The 16,299-nt window shown below is 31.2% G+C and overlaps 1 protein-coding gene across 1 annotated transcript in view; it reads right to left on the reverse strand.

Moving 5' to 3' along the window:
• The window catches only part of Cerk (Ceramide kinase), a 76,427-nt gene that overhangs the window by 42,171 nt on the left and 17,957 nt on the right, over positions 1–16,299 (reverse strand). The gene's annotated exons all lie outside the window — the stretch shown is intronic.

Below are 16,299 nucleotides of genomic sequence, written 5' to 3' on the forward strand. Positions count from 1 at the left end.
AACTTTCCTTACTTGCTTTTAAATATAATATGTGTGGATGCAAACATATATTAATTTAGAAATTACCTATAAACAAATATGTGTTTAGAAAGAGAGAATATAAGGAAAAAATAAAGGTGGCGAATGAGAGAGATAACGAAAGACATCAACACAACACAAAGAAGCTAAATGTCCATCATTAAAGGATATTGAAAATGTAAATGTTCGTGATTGCTTGTTGAATTTTATATTTTGTTTAAAGGGTGATACGGTCAAAATTTGGTCAATATAAACTTGACGTATTTCTTTCAATTTTGCATTTAAAAAACCTGAACACCCCTCATTTTGAAGGTGTGTGCAGAATGTTGTTCCTATTTTGATTTTGGAATTCACTCTTCAGTTGTCAAAATGCCGTCCAAGCAAGAAGAGCAGCGTATCAAAATTTTGATCGCGCATCGCGAAAATCCGAGCTACTCGCACGCAAAGCTGGCAAAATCGCAAAAAGTTGCCAAATCAACCGCTACAAAAGTAATTAAAGTATTTGGGGAACGTTTGTCGACAGCCAGGAAGTCTGGATCGGGGGGAAATCGAAAACCAGAAGCCGCTGAGACGACAAAGAGAGTTGCCGGTAGTTTCAAGCGAAACCCTAACCTCTCTCTCCGAGATGCCGCAAATAAGCTGGGTGTATCGTCTACAACCGTGCATCGAGCCAAAAAACGAGCCGGACTATCGACTTACAAGAAGGTAGTGACTCCAAATCGCGATGATAAACAAAATACGACGGCCAAAGCGCGATCCCGGAGGCTGTACACGACGATGCTAACGAAGTTTGACTGCGTGGTAATGGACGACGAAACCTACGTCAAAGCCGACTACAAGCAGCTTCCGGGACAGGAGTTTTATACGGCAAAAGGAAGGGGAAAGGTAGCAGATATTTTCAAGCACATAAAACTGTCAAAATTCGCAAAGAAATATCTGGTTTGGCAAGCCATCTGTACCTGTGGCTTGAAAAGCAGCATTTTCATAGCTTCCGGGACTGTCAACCAAGAAATTTACGTGAAAGAGTGTTTGAATAAACGTCTGCTGCCTTTCCTGAAGAAACACGGTTGTTCCGTACTGTTTTGGCCGGATTTGGCATCTTGCCATTACGGTAAAAAGGCCATGGAGTGGTACGCCGACAACAACGTGCAGGTGGTTCCCAAGGACAAGAACCCTCCCAACACGCCAGAGCTCCGTCCAATTGAGAAATACTGGGCTATTGTCAAGCGGAACCTAAATAAGACCAAAAAACTGCTAAGGACGAGCAGCAGTTCAAGGCAAACGGCTTTCTGCGGCGAAGAAGGTGGACAAGGTGGCTGTACAAAATCTGATGGCAGGTGTCAAGCGTGAGGCCCGGCAATTCGGATTTGGAAAAGCGAAAGCCTAACTGAATATTTTTCCTGAATTTTATACTAATTGAACTTGAAAAAGAAATTTAATTTGATTTTTTAAATAAACGACTTCACCGATTTACACGCGTTTTCCCTTGACCAAATTTTGACCGTATCACCCTTTATAAATAAATAGTTGGAAAATTAATTGTTTTCTTTGCTTTGCATTTAAGATGCAAAAACACAACAAATTCAAAGACAATTTCTCTAATTTCGAAGAATTTTTCAAAATTATTCGATAATTCAGTCGACCTTAGTCAAACAAAATGTTCTTTCATATAAAGATACCCAGTTTTAAGTCGAATCACTTAAGTACAAAACGAATTCATTGAAAAGTTCATGGGCTTTTGGAAAATGAAATAAACTTTATATCAGAGAAAGGCGTCATCTATGCTAAGTAAAATTCGCATTCGTTTTGTAAGGACATGAAATTTTTGGCCACACTACAATATTTTTTTCAGTGTACATAATAACGGAATGACAAACTTATTATATCCCCATCACCATCCTATTGTGGTGCACGGACGAAAAAGACTGTTTTTCATATGTTTGGGTGTAAAAATTATATGTTTGAAACTCAAAATTTTTTAACACAATATTTTTAAGTGCAAGCATATAATGTTCATAAACTACCATAACCTGTTTGGCACATAAATGTTAATTTGTTAGAATATATTATGTTTGGGACATAGGTTAGGTTAGGTGGAAGCCCGATGTATCAGGCTCACTTAGACTATTCAGTCCATTGTGATACCACATTGTTTCAAAAACTCAAAATTTTTTAACACAATATTTTTAAGTGCAAGCATATAATGTTCATAAACTACCATAACCTGTTTGGCACATAAATGTTAATTTGTTAGAATATATTATGTTTGGGACATAGGTTAGGTTAGGTGGAAGCCCGATGTATCAGGCTCACTTAGACTATTCAGTCCATTGTGATACCACATTGTTTGGGACATAAAATGTTTGTAAATATAATATGCTTAGATGCAAACATATATTAATTTGGAAATAGCCTATAAACATATGTGTGTTTAGAAAGAGAGACCTAGAGAGTATACTGCAACTAAAATAATGGAAGTAACCAATTGGCGCCTTAAAAATATAGCCACACAAAGAAACTTTCATTTCATTTTTTACTACCAGTGCATGCCCTAAGGTGAAACATAATATGTTTGAACAATACAAACAATATTTTGTTTTACCAATCCTGAAAATATATGCTTGAAGCAAAATGTGTTTGGAGTAAATGTTACAGAAGCGATTTTTTTGAGGGTTTGGGTATAACCCAGCTACGTGACGCCTTTTTTCTATCAGTGTAAAAGTATACTTTTAATGATTGTATTCCAAAAAATGATTAAGTGTGGAAAAATTAGGTCTCTTAGGTAAAAGTGATTATTGTAGCTCATATTGCGTGTAGTCAAGATGGAGCTTGTAGACCCTTGTGATTCATATCAAAGAGTGCTTATTCTACTCAAAAATATTGGTTTTGCCATGTAGGTATTAAAGATTACGCTTGAAATATACATATATCTGCTTCTACATATTTGTTTAATTCTCTAAATTACATGTGTAATATAACCTAAAAGTTAGCTTAAGACCCTAGCAGTCAAAGTTTACATTTATATTTATAATTTAATTGTAATTATCAATATATAAATAAATAAATAACCTAAAAATGTATTCGTTTATAAAAAATATATTTTTGTCGGTTAGTTTAATAATATAAGAATAAATATCTTATGACTTCAGTCATGGTATTAGTGGATCCAATTAACCAATGAAAAAAAAATAAAGGATCTAATTAAAAATTTAATTCGTGTTTATTAAAATGATTAAATGGTTCAATTGGATATTTTTGCAAATGCAATTAGAATATTAATGTCGCTCTACGTTTTCTTTTGTGGAGTAAGATGATTTATGCACACGAAATAGCGTGTACATGTCGTATGCCAATACCAACCCAGTGTCCCTCGGGACCACTTTCGTATATCTGCTATGTGGACACCATGGTAGATCGTGCCCTCTCCGAGCATTCCGTTGCAAGTCATTGAGTTAAACAAAGTGATAACAGAGAAGTTCACCACTGTGGTATCACAATGGGCTGAATATTTTAGGTGAGTCTAATATATAGTGCTGCCACTATACCTAACCTAATAGTTTTAGGATGATTTTCCTTGACTTGCTGGATATTACCAACACTGCAATGGGGCTAGCATTGCCAGAATTATTTCACCAAAACCCAAAAGCTAAAAATCCAGAAAAAATGCAAAATATTTTTTATATCAAAAGTTTCTGATTGAAATTTAAAAAAATAAATGCATTTTCCACTTAAAATGCATATTAATTAAATTATATTCATTTTAATTGTATTTTTATGACACTATGATAATATTTAAGTCATATAGGCTCCGCTCGCGTACCCGATAAATTTTGATTGTTATCACTAAATTTTGCTGGAAAAAACCCAAAAAACAGCAAAAATTTTGAGAGATAGGAGGTGATCATATTCCTCCTCTGGGTGTAATAAATAATAACATATATACGCCTATGGCGATCACACTCTTTGTAAATGAAACTGCTTTGACAGTATTTCTTTTTCTTGCATTTCTCGATCCTTATTTGGAGATTAGCTTTACCAATATGTCTACTAACATAATTAGTATCCGCACTGAAAAGAAGCGTCTTTACACTAATTATCTTGGTATTGATTCCGAGCCAAAGAAGCGGAGAATTGAGGATACTCATTTTTAAGTCGAATCACTCAACTATAAGGACAAAACGTTGTCATTTACCATCTATGATAACAACACAAGTTTGACTGTGATATTAGATTAAGTTAATTATTCTTGCAATTAGTAAATATGTGTTCTATGTCGTGCTGTAATAGTGTCGTATTAATAGACGTATATATTTTTTTGCATAAGTAATTGACTAAAATTGAATATCCAATAAATAAATCATCCCTGATGAGGCTGGAAATAATCCCAGCGAAACGTTTGATGGAAATAATGGAATAATTCAATTTTTGCTTTATTCGCATTTTAAAGTGACCTTGAAAGCCCATTAAAAAACAAAAGCTAACAAAACGACTTCATTGAAAAGTTGATCAACTTTTGGACAAGAAAAAAAATTATATCAGAGAAATGTGTCTTCTATGCTAAGCAATATTCGCATTCGTAGTTTTAGGACATGAAATCTTTGGCCTCAAGACAATAATTTGTTCAGTGTGTACTTTATCCGTAAGAATGCGAATATCGGAAACACCTATCATGCCGACATTTCCAATATTTCCCTTCTTTCGTAACACCCTGATATCATATCAACATTTCTTTGTGTCACACGCACAGAAAAAACATGTTTGGACATGGTTGCCGCATCCATTTAATGCTTATCTAGAGTATGTAATTGTCGCGAAAACCATGTATTTTGTCTTTGTAAAAATAATTTTCGAGCGAAGAAAAATATATGTTGGCAATAAGCATTTAAATGGTTCTCAAATGCCGCAAAAATGTTCTATTATATAAACGATAGAATTTGAGACCATTACATGGTCGGGAAAATCATGTACCTGACCATCACATTTTTTTACTTTTTGCAGGGAAAAAAGTATTTTTATGGGTTACGTATAGACATGTCTAGAACCATTACATGGCCATAAAGACTATGTACATTTTTTTCGTGGCCATTTAATTTTTTAACTTCTTTGCAGCGAAAAGAATTTTATAAAAGCATTGAACAGGTAACACGATTTCCATTTTGCGCGTCAGTCGTGTGTTGATTGTTTCTTGGAATGGACGGAGAATACGGAATTACTGTGTTTTGTGTTAATTTATTTATTCAGAAGTGACACGTTGTTTTATATGAACACAAAAAAAGGAAAGTGTAATTGAAAAAAATGTACCTGTTTTTTGTTCTGCTTTTTGATATATGGTATAATTTATTTTTATTTGCAGTTACATGATGTCTGCGTTGGTACATTTGATGGGCACGAAGTAAATATGGAATGATTACTTATTGTTGAAATTGAATCAAAATAGAGTGTTTAAAAATATGTGATGTTTGCTTGCACGACATTATAAATACAAATAAACAATGAATTAGTTTATAAATAAATAAAGTTAATTTTGTGTTTCTTTTCTCAAGTGGCGTCCTTTTCTCGACGACGAAAAAAGTTTTTTCATAAAGATCAAAACATTTTAGGTTGTGACCATGTTCTTTTAACTGGAAGAAAAACTTTTTTGACGAATACCATAACATTTTAGATCCTGACCATTGTCTTTTAATGGAAACAAAATTTTTTTATCAATATAAAAACATTTTAGATGAGGACAATTTTATTTTTCTTAGAACCATGTTCACTGAGCCAACATGGTTGCAGGTGAGAATGTTACATGGTCGCTGATGTAAAGGGTGATTCTTTTGAGGTTAGGATTTTCATGCATTAGTATTTGACAGATCACGTGGGATTTCAGACATGGTGTCAAAGAGAAAGATGCTCAGTATGCTTTGACATTTCATCATGAATAGACTTACTAACGAGCCACAACGTCGAATTTTCAGTGAATGGGCCCTAGAAAAGTTGGCAGAAAATCCGCTTTTTTATCGACAAATTTTGTTCAGCGATGAGGCTCATTTCTGGTTGAATGGCTACGTAAATAAGCAAAATTGCCGCATTTGGAGTGAAGAGCAACCAGAAGCCGTTCAAGAACTGCCCATGCATCCCGAAAAATGCACTGTTTGGTGTGGTTTGTACGCTGGTGGAATCATTGGACCGTATTTTTTCAAAGATGCTGTTGGACGCAACGTTACGGTGAATGGCGATCGCTATCGTTCGATGCTAACAAACTTTTTGTTGCCAAAAATGGAAGAACTGAACTTGGTTGACATGTGGTTTCAACAAGATGGCGCTACATGCCACACAGCTCGCGATTCTATGGCCATTTTGAGGGAAAACTTCGGAGAACAATTCATCTCAAGAAATGGACCGGTAAGTTGGCCACCAAGATCATGCGATTTGACGCCTTTAGACTATTTTTTGTGGGGCTACGTCAAGTCTAAAGTCTACAGAAATAAGCCAGCAACTATTCCAGCTTTGGAAGACAACATTTCCGAAGAAATTCGGGCTATTCCGGCCGAAATGCTCGAAAAAGTTGCCCAAAATTGGACTTTCCGAATGGACCACCTAAGACGCAGCCGCGGTCAACATTTAAATGAAATTATCTTTAAAAAGTAAATGTCATGGACCAATCTAACGTTTCAAATAAAGAACCGATGAGATTTTGCAAATTTTATGCGTTTTTTTTTAAAAAAAAGTTATCAAGCTCTTAACAAATCACCCTTTACTAGCCGATCGTACTTATACGTACTTGTAGCTCTTACATAAGAATATTGCTCGATTTTTACAAATTTGTATTTATTACCCACACTAATTTCACGATTTTCTCTTTTTTAATAATGGGCTCAATATCAGTGGCATACTAACTCCGTAGGTGCAATATCAACAAATCCAGTGTTGCTAGAAGTAGGGGAAATTCCCTATATGTAGGGTTTTTCTAATATTTAGCGTCTTGTAGGGACGTAGGGCCACAATGTAGGACATTTTCACTCAACACAATTTGTAATAATTTTTACATTTTGGTGGCTCTAGAGAAGGAAATTAGAAGCCGGCAAGGCTTGATCTTTAACAATGTGTGGTAAACTTTATTCCTGTAGAAAATTTTGTCAACATTTTATTTCTATAGAACATTTTGTCAAAATTGTATTTCTATAGAAATTTTTTTCAAAATATTATTTCTATAAAAAATTTTCTCAAAATTTTATTTCTGTAGAATTTTTTCTCAAAATTTTATTTCTATAGAATTTATTGTCAAAATTTCATTTCTATAGAAAAATTTCTCACAAAAATTTGTTTATAGAAACTTTTTCCAAAATTTTATTTTTATAGAGATTTAACAAAAAAGATTACTAATTTGGGCAACCGTGGTGGTAATACAAATTTATATTCTAAGTTATATACGTTGCATATTAATGTTTTAAGATAATAAAGTACTTAGAACCATTTTTGTTTTGTAAAATTTTTTAAATTTAACGAAACATATAGTAGGGAAAATTGTTTGGGAATGTATGGGAAAGTAGGGAACTTTTTTTTGTCCTTGTAAGGTAAACCGAACATTTTCCCTGGCAACATTGACTATGAGCTATAGTCAGATTGACACAAAGCACCCTTAATTTTCTTAAATATGCAACTGCGGTTTATCTCCCAGACCTATATGTTACCCCACAAATGCTTATGATTACTAATTCTGTAATGGTGGTTTAGGGTATGATATAGTCGGCCCCGCCCGACTTTCTACTTTACTTACTTGTTTTTTTATATAAATCTTTTCATTCTATTAAAGTTTTTGGCAGACAATTTGAAATTATAACTGCCGATGCGTTTATAAAGAATTTATCAAAACAGCGCTTCGACCGCAACGTCGGTAATACCAAAGCTGCAGGCATTGTGCGACATCTATACGGTTGACATTTGTTGTTTTTGTAGAAGAGAAATTTTCGTCCTCTTGTATTTTTATTCTCTCTGCTGTTATGACAATCGTATTAAACAAAATATCATTGTATGTCCATTTGAAATTCTAAAAATTAAAATTAAATGTCTTTGGAAGACAATTTTCGTTTGCAATAAACGTGGTTAAGCAAGATTTTTTTTATGTTACATATGAAAATTTTAATTACGATTTCTATGGTATAGAATAGCAGACTATGACAAATTATAAAACACAAAAATTTATATCTGGACTATGGTTGAACTTTCCGCTCTAGTTATTTATGGTGGGGTTAAAGGTCTAGTTAACAATGGAAATTACTTTTTCAAGGCTCGTATACCAATAATCCATTAAGTATAGAATAATTAGTAACCATAGCAAACAATTAAATCCATTATTTTGTATCATAACGATGAATACACTCCATGGCTTAAATTTAAATTTGGCTTATTATTTATTTATTTAGATTATACTAAACTCATAGTAACTATATAGGATGAGTATGAAAATAATAGGGAGAAGCTTTGGTAATTGAGGCCATCAGCTAATAAATATGGTTTATAAATATACGATGTTTTTGAATCGAATCGACAAATTAGTTTTGGCTAAAATCTAATTTTTAGATTAGTTGACAAAAAAACCTGTCATTCCTGTCAAACTTCCGCAAGGGAGTTTGTTTAGAAGGGAAAGAAGATGTGAAACCAATTTAATAAAGACTAACATAGACACATTTTTTTATTTTCTAACTAATTGCTTTTTCGATCATATTTTATTTATTCTGTAATACAAACGATGCAGAAATATTCGATTTTATAAATTTTACCGCGGACCATATACATCCTCACATAAACCCATATCCACTAACGATTACTTGAACATAATCTGACAAAGACGGAATGTTATTTAAATTTCTATTTAGAAACAGGTCTTAATCAACTTGAAGCACCCATTTCGATTTACGACCCTTAGGTAAGGGAATAGCCGCAGCCAGGTTTTTTGGATCTCTTAAGTCAATCTTGATACCACCTGTGGTGAACTTATCTCTTATCAATAAGTGCCGCCCGTTTATGGTCAAAAGCTAGATTTAAATATAGATAGGTCTCTAAAAATTGTTAAAATGTTATTTTAAAGAAGCTGCATATTTGGCTCGGAAACAATACAAAAAAATTTTAAGGGTAGTTAAAAATCTTCGAATCCAAGTAAACTTGTTTTTGAGTGATGAAACATTCTTGTTTAATTTTCGCATATTCACATTAGCATTCCTAAATAATATTGATTTCAAACAATTGAATTTATTTCACTAAGCCAATACGAGGGCGGTTCGGAAACTTCTTAGCCTATCAATGAAAGAGAATTGTTAGTTTTTCAAAAATATTTTTTATTTTCAATATAATCTCCTGAAACTTCAATATACTTAGTCCAACGTTTTTCTAGCAATTCTATCCCTTGATTAAAATAGTTTTCCTCAAGGTCTTCAAAATAGTGGTTTACAACTGTAATTGCATCTTCATTTGAGGTAAAACGCTTGCCAGCAAGGAATTTTTGTAGATTTTGGAACAAGAATTTGTACATTTAATTGATCCAAAAGTTTGCAATAGTACTCTGAATTTATTGTTTTACCCTTTTGCAGATATTTAGTCAATAAATAAAATACCTTTGAAGTCCCAAAAAACCGTTGCCATAACCTTACCAGCCGATTCAATTGTTTTTGCCTTCTTTGGGGCACTTCCTCCAGCTTCAGTCCATTCTTTGGATTGTTCTTTTCTCTCTGGAGTATATTGGTGGTTCCATGTCTCATCAACAGTTATGAAACGACGCTTAAAATCCATTTTATTTCGCATAAAACGATCTAAACAAACTCATGTTCATTCTTATGCGTTTTTGATCGACTGTTAACAAATGCGGAACCCACCTTGCAGAAAGCTTTTTCATCTGTAGTTCTTCATGCAAAATGAAATGGACTCGATCATTTGAGATGCCCATGATATTAGCAATGTCACGCACTTTTATTCGTCGATCATTTAATACCTATCATGCACTTTGGCTACAATTTCTGTTGTTGTTGCTGTTTTTGGACGTCCACTACGTGGATCATCTTCGACGCTTGTACGACCACGTTTAAATTCAGCAACCCAATTTTTTACTGTTGCATATGAAGGAGCACTTTCACCTAACACATTCACCATATCCTTATGAATTTCTTGTCCCGATAAACCTTTTTTATGTAAATATTTAATTACAGCACATCTTTCTAAGTTTTCCATTGTAAAAAAATTGAGGATGCGTCTTTTTTGAACACCTGTTTCTATATGAAAGAGTTGCCAGATCGAAAAAAATTTAACATGTGTTCATAACAGAGATGGAAGTTTCCAAAACACTTAACTTTTTTCTGTTTATACCGCGCTTTTGTGCTAAGCTTAGAAGTTTCCGAACTGCCCTCGTATTCTGGTTTGAACTTCTTTGAAATACATACAATGTTACACTCACTCAAAATTGTATGTTACACTGAAAAAACAGTGAACCCACCAGGAAGAAAACTTTTGATTAATTTTAGAAAATTTTGAATAGTTTTAGAAATTTTTAACTAAACAGTATTACAAACGCTGGCATCACGCCGATATCACAAAAATAAGTAAATATTTTTCGACAAATTCAAGAAAATTTATTAGACATAAATAATTTTTTTCACTTTTTAAAGAAAATTTTGTAGTTTGAAGGAAAAAATTGGAGTTCAAAATTGCAAGAATTTCTTTAGTGACATACGAAGTTCATGATGGACACTGTTGTGGTAAAATTTACAAATTTAAAGAAATAATGAACTATTTTGTGAGAAGTACGAATTTAGTAAAACTTTTTACTTCATTTGTGTATAATTTTTTCCCGTCTTTTAGTTCATTTAACTAACGTACGCAAAAAATTATTTGAGTAAATGAAACTTTCTCCAAATATAATAATTTCATGAACTAAAATATAGTTAAATTGGCTTTAGTGAAATAGTGAGTTCACTTTTTTTTGAGTGTATATAGACAATTACTATTATTTTTTTTTATCGAGTTCTGTTGTTCAGAAGGAATGATTTACACACTCGAACAAATTTGTTATTAGATTTATCAATAAAGTCAGCTACAAAAACTCTGCTGTAATAGGAAAGAAGTCATTGTATGCGCACTGAAAAAATTTTGGTTTAATAAGAAAGATGATTTTCCGTTAAAGCCGTATGTCTTTGAAGTAAGGAAATTTATCCTTAATGTAAAAACATAATATTGGTTCAAAGAACTAATCTTTAAATCGATTGAGATTTTGAATCTTTGAGTTACAGCAGTTTCAACACAAAAAAAACTTTCAGATTCAATGACAAAATTAATTGATCCAATTAATTTTTTAATTGAAATGTCTTCGATTACGAAAATGATAGTATCAATCACAGTTTTAATTGAGCATCAAAAAATACTTGATTTAAAAATTAATTGATTTCATTAGCAAATTTCAATTCATTTTTTAATTGATTCAATTAAATTTTTTAATTGATGTTGATTGCAAGATTCAATAATTGTTTTAATTAAAAACTAAACTACTTGTAATCGCTATACTATATTTCAATCACTTTCTATAACTATTTTTAATCCTTTTTAGTTTGATTCAAAAATGTATAGTTTCAAAAAGAAAAATAATTAAGAATTTAAAAATGTATCCATAATTTTTTAACTGTCTTATTCTTCCGAGTTTGATTAAAAAGTTTATTGTATCAATTAATTTTTTAATTGAAAATTTAAAAAATTTCAATCATTGACTTAATGTTTCTACTTTGATTAAAAGGTTAATAGTATCAATTAATTTTTTAATTGAAAAAGTTTTCAACTTCAATCAACTTTTTAATTGAGAATATTTTGGTTATATTTTTTTCTGTGTAACATGGACTAACATTTTAGTTTAGATTATATATCCTTGATTTTTTATTAATATGGAATTTAAGAAAAAGTATTTTATCTTGAATATTCTATGGTAGTTTGGTACCATTGATCTATATGTGAATACCATCGTTAATATATTTCGCAAAATTGAAAATTCGACAAATGGGATCTGTTTATAAATTTTAATTTTATAAAATCTAGGTAAAAAACTGAACTGCTTCTTTAATGTCATTTTTACAACCTGAATATTTGGCTCATTGATAAAACACCTATGGATTTTTTAATCCAGGTAAACTTATTTTTATATTTCGGTTTAGATAAATGTGTATTTAAAAGCAAAGAAATCTTTGTGCTTGCCAAAAAAACTTTCAGTGTACGTATAAATATAAAAAAGCACATTATTTATGTGGCTACATTGCATTATTCTTTTTTGAATTAGAATAACATTTAATAGTTTGTATAATATATCATATTATTTTTAAAGTTGATTGTATATAACGAAAATATACTTCAATTAGAATTGATAATAGACCGAAAAATATGATCATACCAATGAAAAAAATTAAAAATTTTGAATTATAAACACACATAAAAATGTTTTGATAGTGTTAGATGATACTACATAATAATAATGAAAAAATTATACAAAAGGCATCCAGAAGCAAAAGTTCTAAAAGGTGAATGATAACATACTCATTTTTGCAAAATCTCATAAAAATACGAGGGAAATATTAAATCAATTCAGTATTATAGCTTCCCCATCATAGGATGATAGAAGGTACAATAAGTTTATTTTTCCACACTGAAAAAACTATTGTCATGAGGCCAAAGATTTCGCACCCTTAAAATACGAATGGACATTTTGCTTAGCATAGGGGTCGTGATGTCCATATAGTTAAGTGATTCGACTTGAAAATGGGTATCTTTATATAAGCGAAAATTTTGATTGACTAAGGTCAACTTGATTTCATCTTTAAATTTGTTGACTTTTCGATCTCTACTACAATGAAATCAAGCGTTCAAAAAAAAGAGAAGCTTTATTTTAAAGAAGTTTTTTACTTGAAACATAACATAATTTCCGCATGAATTCGAGACTGAATTTGAAAATTTAAATTATCGTTAACACGTTTTTAGAAGACTATGATAGAATATGAAGAAAAAAGCTGAAAAAACGAATATATTATAATTTGTTTTCTATAATCAAGTACGCCAAAGTCAAATTGTGTCTTAAATGTATGCTTACACTCAAAAAAAGTTTACTTGGATCCAAAGATTTTGACCTTCCCTTAAGGATTTTGGTATTGATTCCGAGCCAAAGATGCGGCTTCTTTAAAATAAAGACCTCCTGGCTTTAAATCTAGGATCGATAAAATTAAAATTGGATACAGATCTCATTCATCGAAATTTTATTCTCTTTTGCGATATATTAATAAACCCAGCAAACAAAGCGTCGCCAAAAAAGTAATGAAAATGTTCTTTTTGGATCCGGAAGTGGTGCAAAATTGACGCAGAAGCGATGAATTTACCATGGGCTTGTCATAGGACGGAAGTCCTCCATTAAAACAGCCGGTGCACTGAGTTTGCATCACTTCTTTAGGTGTGATCCGAATTCAATGTTTTGGATGTAGATTAAAAAATTCTGTGATATTTTGTGAAATAAATAATTTTTATAATTTTTTATAATTTTTAATGGATTCTAACGCTTGTCTGAAACGTTTGACCTCAAATATTTTCAAAAATTCAAAATTTTTCAGATTAGATTTAGCATTCTTTCGATAAAATTTTAATAATTTGTACTATTTTATGAATTCTTAAACTGTTTTTAACCAATTTGAAACAAAAAAGTTAAAATTACCCATTAAAAAAGCATGTTATAAAAATTGGATGAAAAAAACTTCCTGCGTAATTAAAATAAAGAACATCATTGGGGTACATCTTCTGGAAGTGCTTTTAAAGTTGTGCCTGTGAAAGAACTTCCAATTTTTTTGCTGGGAAGGTATTCATGTACAAACAAATTCAAGTTTCAAAATTCAAATTATGCCAGGTACTTCAAAGTAAAAACTGTTTTCTTAATGCTAAAAAAAACTTTAAACCAAAGATGTAAATCCTTAAAATAAGTCGTAGACTATATTTGAAGCTTTTTTATCTTAAATTTAAAAATTCAATATGTCAGTGGAGTTAAAGACGATTTCTTTAAATTAAAAATGTTTTTCTTTATTTTAAGGAACATTTGCCTTACTTCAAAGATCTACAACTTCAACAGAGGGACGCACAATTTAAAGATTTGTGTCCTAAATTTAATGAAAAAAAATTTTGAAGCAAGGATTATAAACTTTCTTTTAATTAAAATGTCCTTATTTTAAAGAATTTTGTCCTTAGCATTGCGTAAATTTCGAGTCCTAAAATTTAAGTTGCATAATCTTCCATATTAGGTCAATATTTTTTTCAGTGTACTTAAAATCTCCGCATTTTCGGCTCGAAATCAAATCCAAAATCATTAGTATAAAGACAAACTTTTTGGAACAGGGTAGACCTTTTTTCAGTGCATTTCACTCAAAAAAATGGAACCCTTCTATTTCACTAAAGCCAATTTAACTTTATTTTAGTTCATGGAATTATTAAGTTTGGACAAAGTTTCCTTTACTCTAATAACACTAGTTTACACTCAAAATGTACACTTGATGATAATCAACTTATGTACTTTGAGCTGCTGAATTCGAAAAAAAGTTTAAAAAATTTTTATGGAACTGTTTTTGAGATATCCCGTTATTTTTAAATTTTCGCTCTTTTTTCACAAAACACAATATATTTCGAGGTAGAAATGTCCGATTATAACGTCGTTGGTACTTAAGTGAAAGGTAATAAGATGACGAATAATCGTGTGTAATTGGATCTGTGATAAGTTATGTGGTTCAAAATATCAATGCGAAAAGTCAAAATTTAAAAAAAATCTTATTTTTCAATGGACCTTTTCCGCCAGAAAAGTATAAACAATTAAAAAAATAATTTTCTCTTCATGGTCGTATAGACGATACTGTAACGTAAGTAATAAGACCAACTAGAAGAAAAACGACCGAAAAATGACAAAGTTATATTTTTTAAACATTTTTTCGAATTCAGCAGCTCAAAATACATAAGAAAAGTTGTTAAGTGAACTAAAAAACGAGAAAAATTATATACAAATGAAGCATAAAGATTTAATTAATTCGTACTTCTCACAAGGTAGTTCATTACTTCTTTAAATTTGTAAATTTTACTATAAATGCGCCCATCTTAAACTTCGGATGGCACTAAAGACATTCATGCAATTTTGAACTCCAATTTTTCCTGGTGGGTTCACTGTTTTTTTTAGTGTTGCTACAGATCGAAATATTGCTTTTCGGCTATACACTCAAGGAAAGAATAATTTACTCTGGAACGGAAATTTTTAGAGCATTTTTTAAAAGAGCATATAAAACATTTATTACAAGTGTTGCAAATATTGTCTATAATATTTTTTATTATCTTGTAAAGATTTTTTTTGAGGAGTCAAAAGAAAACTTCGTTTTGTCTAAAGTTTTGTTCCTCAGAAAAGAAAACTCCTCCTTGAATGTATAAAGTAAATATTTTTTGTTGAGGGTGCCATTCTGGGAAGATTGAGCAATGATGATCACGCTGCAGTCTACATTAATGGCATTAAAGTTCTGAAAATTAGTACAAATTATTTATTTATTTTTTTTGAGATTCGAAGAAGAGCAATATCGGTATTCCTCACTACACGCAAAAAAATAATTCTTTCCTCCCAAACGAAATTTTAGACAAACAAAGTTCGTCTCCCATTTGCTTTTCGCTACACTGAAAAGATGGTTCCAAAGATTTTGTCTTTACTTTAAAAAATTTGGTATTGATTCCGAGCCAAAGAAGCGGAGAATACAAGTAAGGATACTTTTAAGACACAATTCTCTTTTAAATTTAGGTTTTGTGTACTTGCTTCCAAGAAGCAAATTTTAATTTTTCGCTTTCTCAGCTTTTTTTCTTCATATGCTATCAAAGTCCTTTAAAAGCGAGTTAACGGCGACTTTATTTTCCAAATTAGGACTCGACTTCCAGTAGAAATTATGCTATGTTTGAAGTAAAAAACTTCTTTAAAATAAAGTTTTGAAAAACATGTCCTATATTTGAACGATTTTTTGCTTTGTAGTCAAGATGCAAAAAGACAACAAATTTAAAGACAATTTCATTAAATTTAAAGAATTTTTCTGAATTATTAATGTCAAGTGGACCTTAGCCTATAAATTTTTTCTTTCATGTTAAGATACCCATTTTTAAGTCAAATCACTTAATTATAAGGACAATACGACTTCATTGACTTTTGGACAAGGAAAATAACTTTATTTTAGAAAAATGCGTCTTCTATGCTAAGCAAAATTTGTATTCGTATTTTAAAGA

Source organism: Haematobia irritans, chromosome 1, assembly GCF_050003625.1.
Source record: "Haematobia irritans isolate KBUSLIRL chromosome 1, ASM5000362v1, whole genome shotgun sequence".
Lineage (NCBI taxonomy): Eukaryota > Metazoa > Arthropoda > Insecta > Diptera > Muscidae > Haematobia > Haematobia irritans.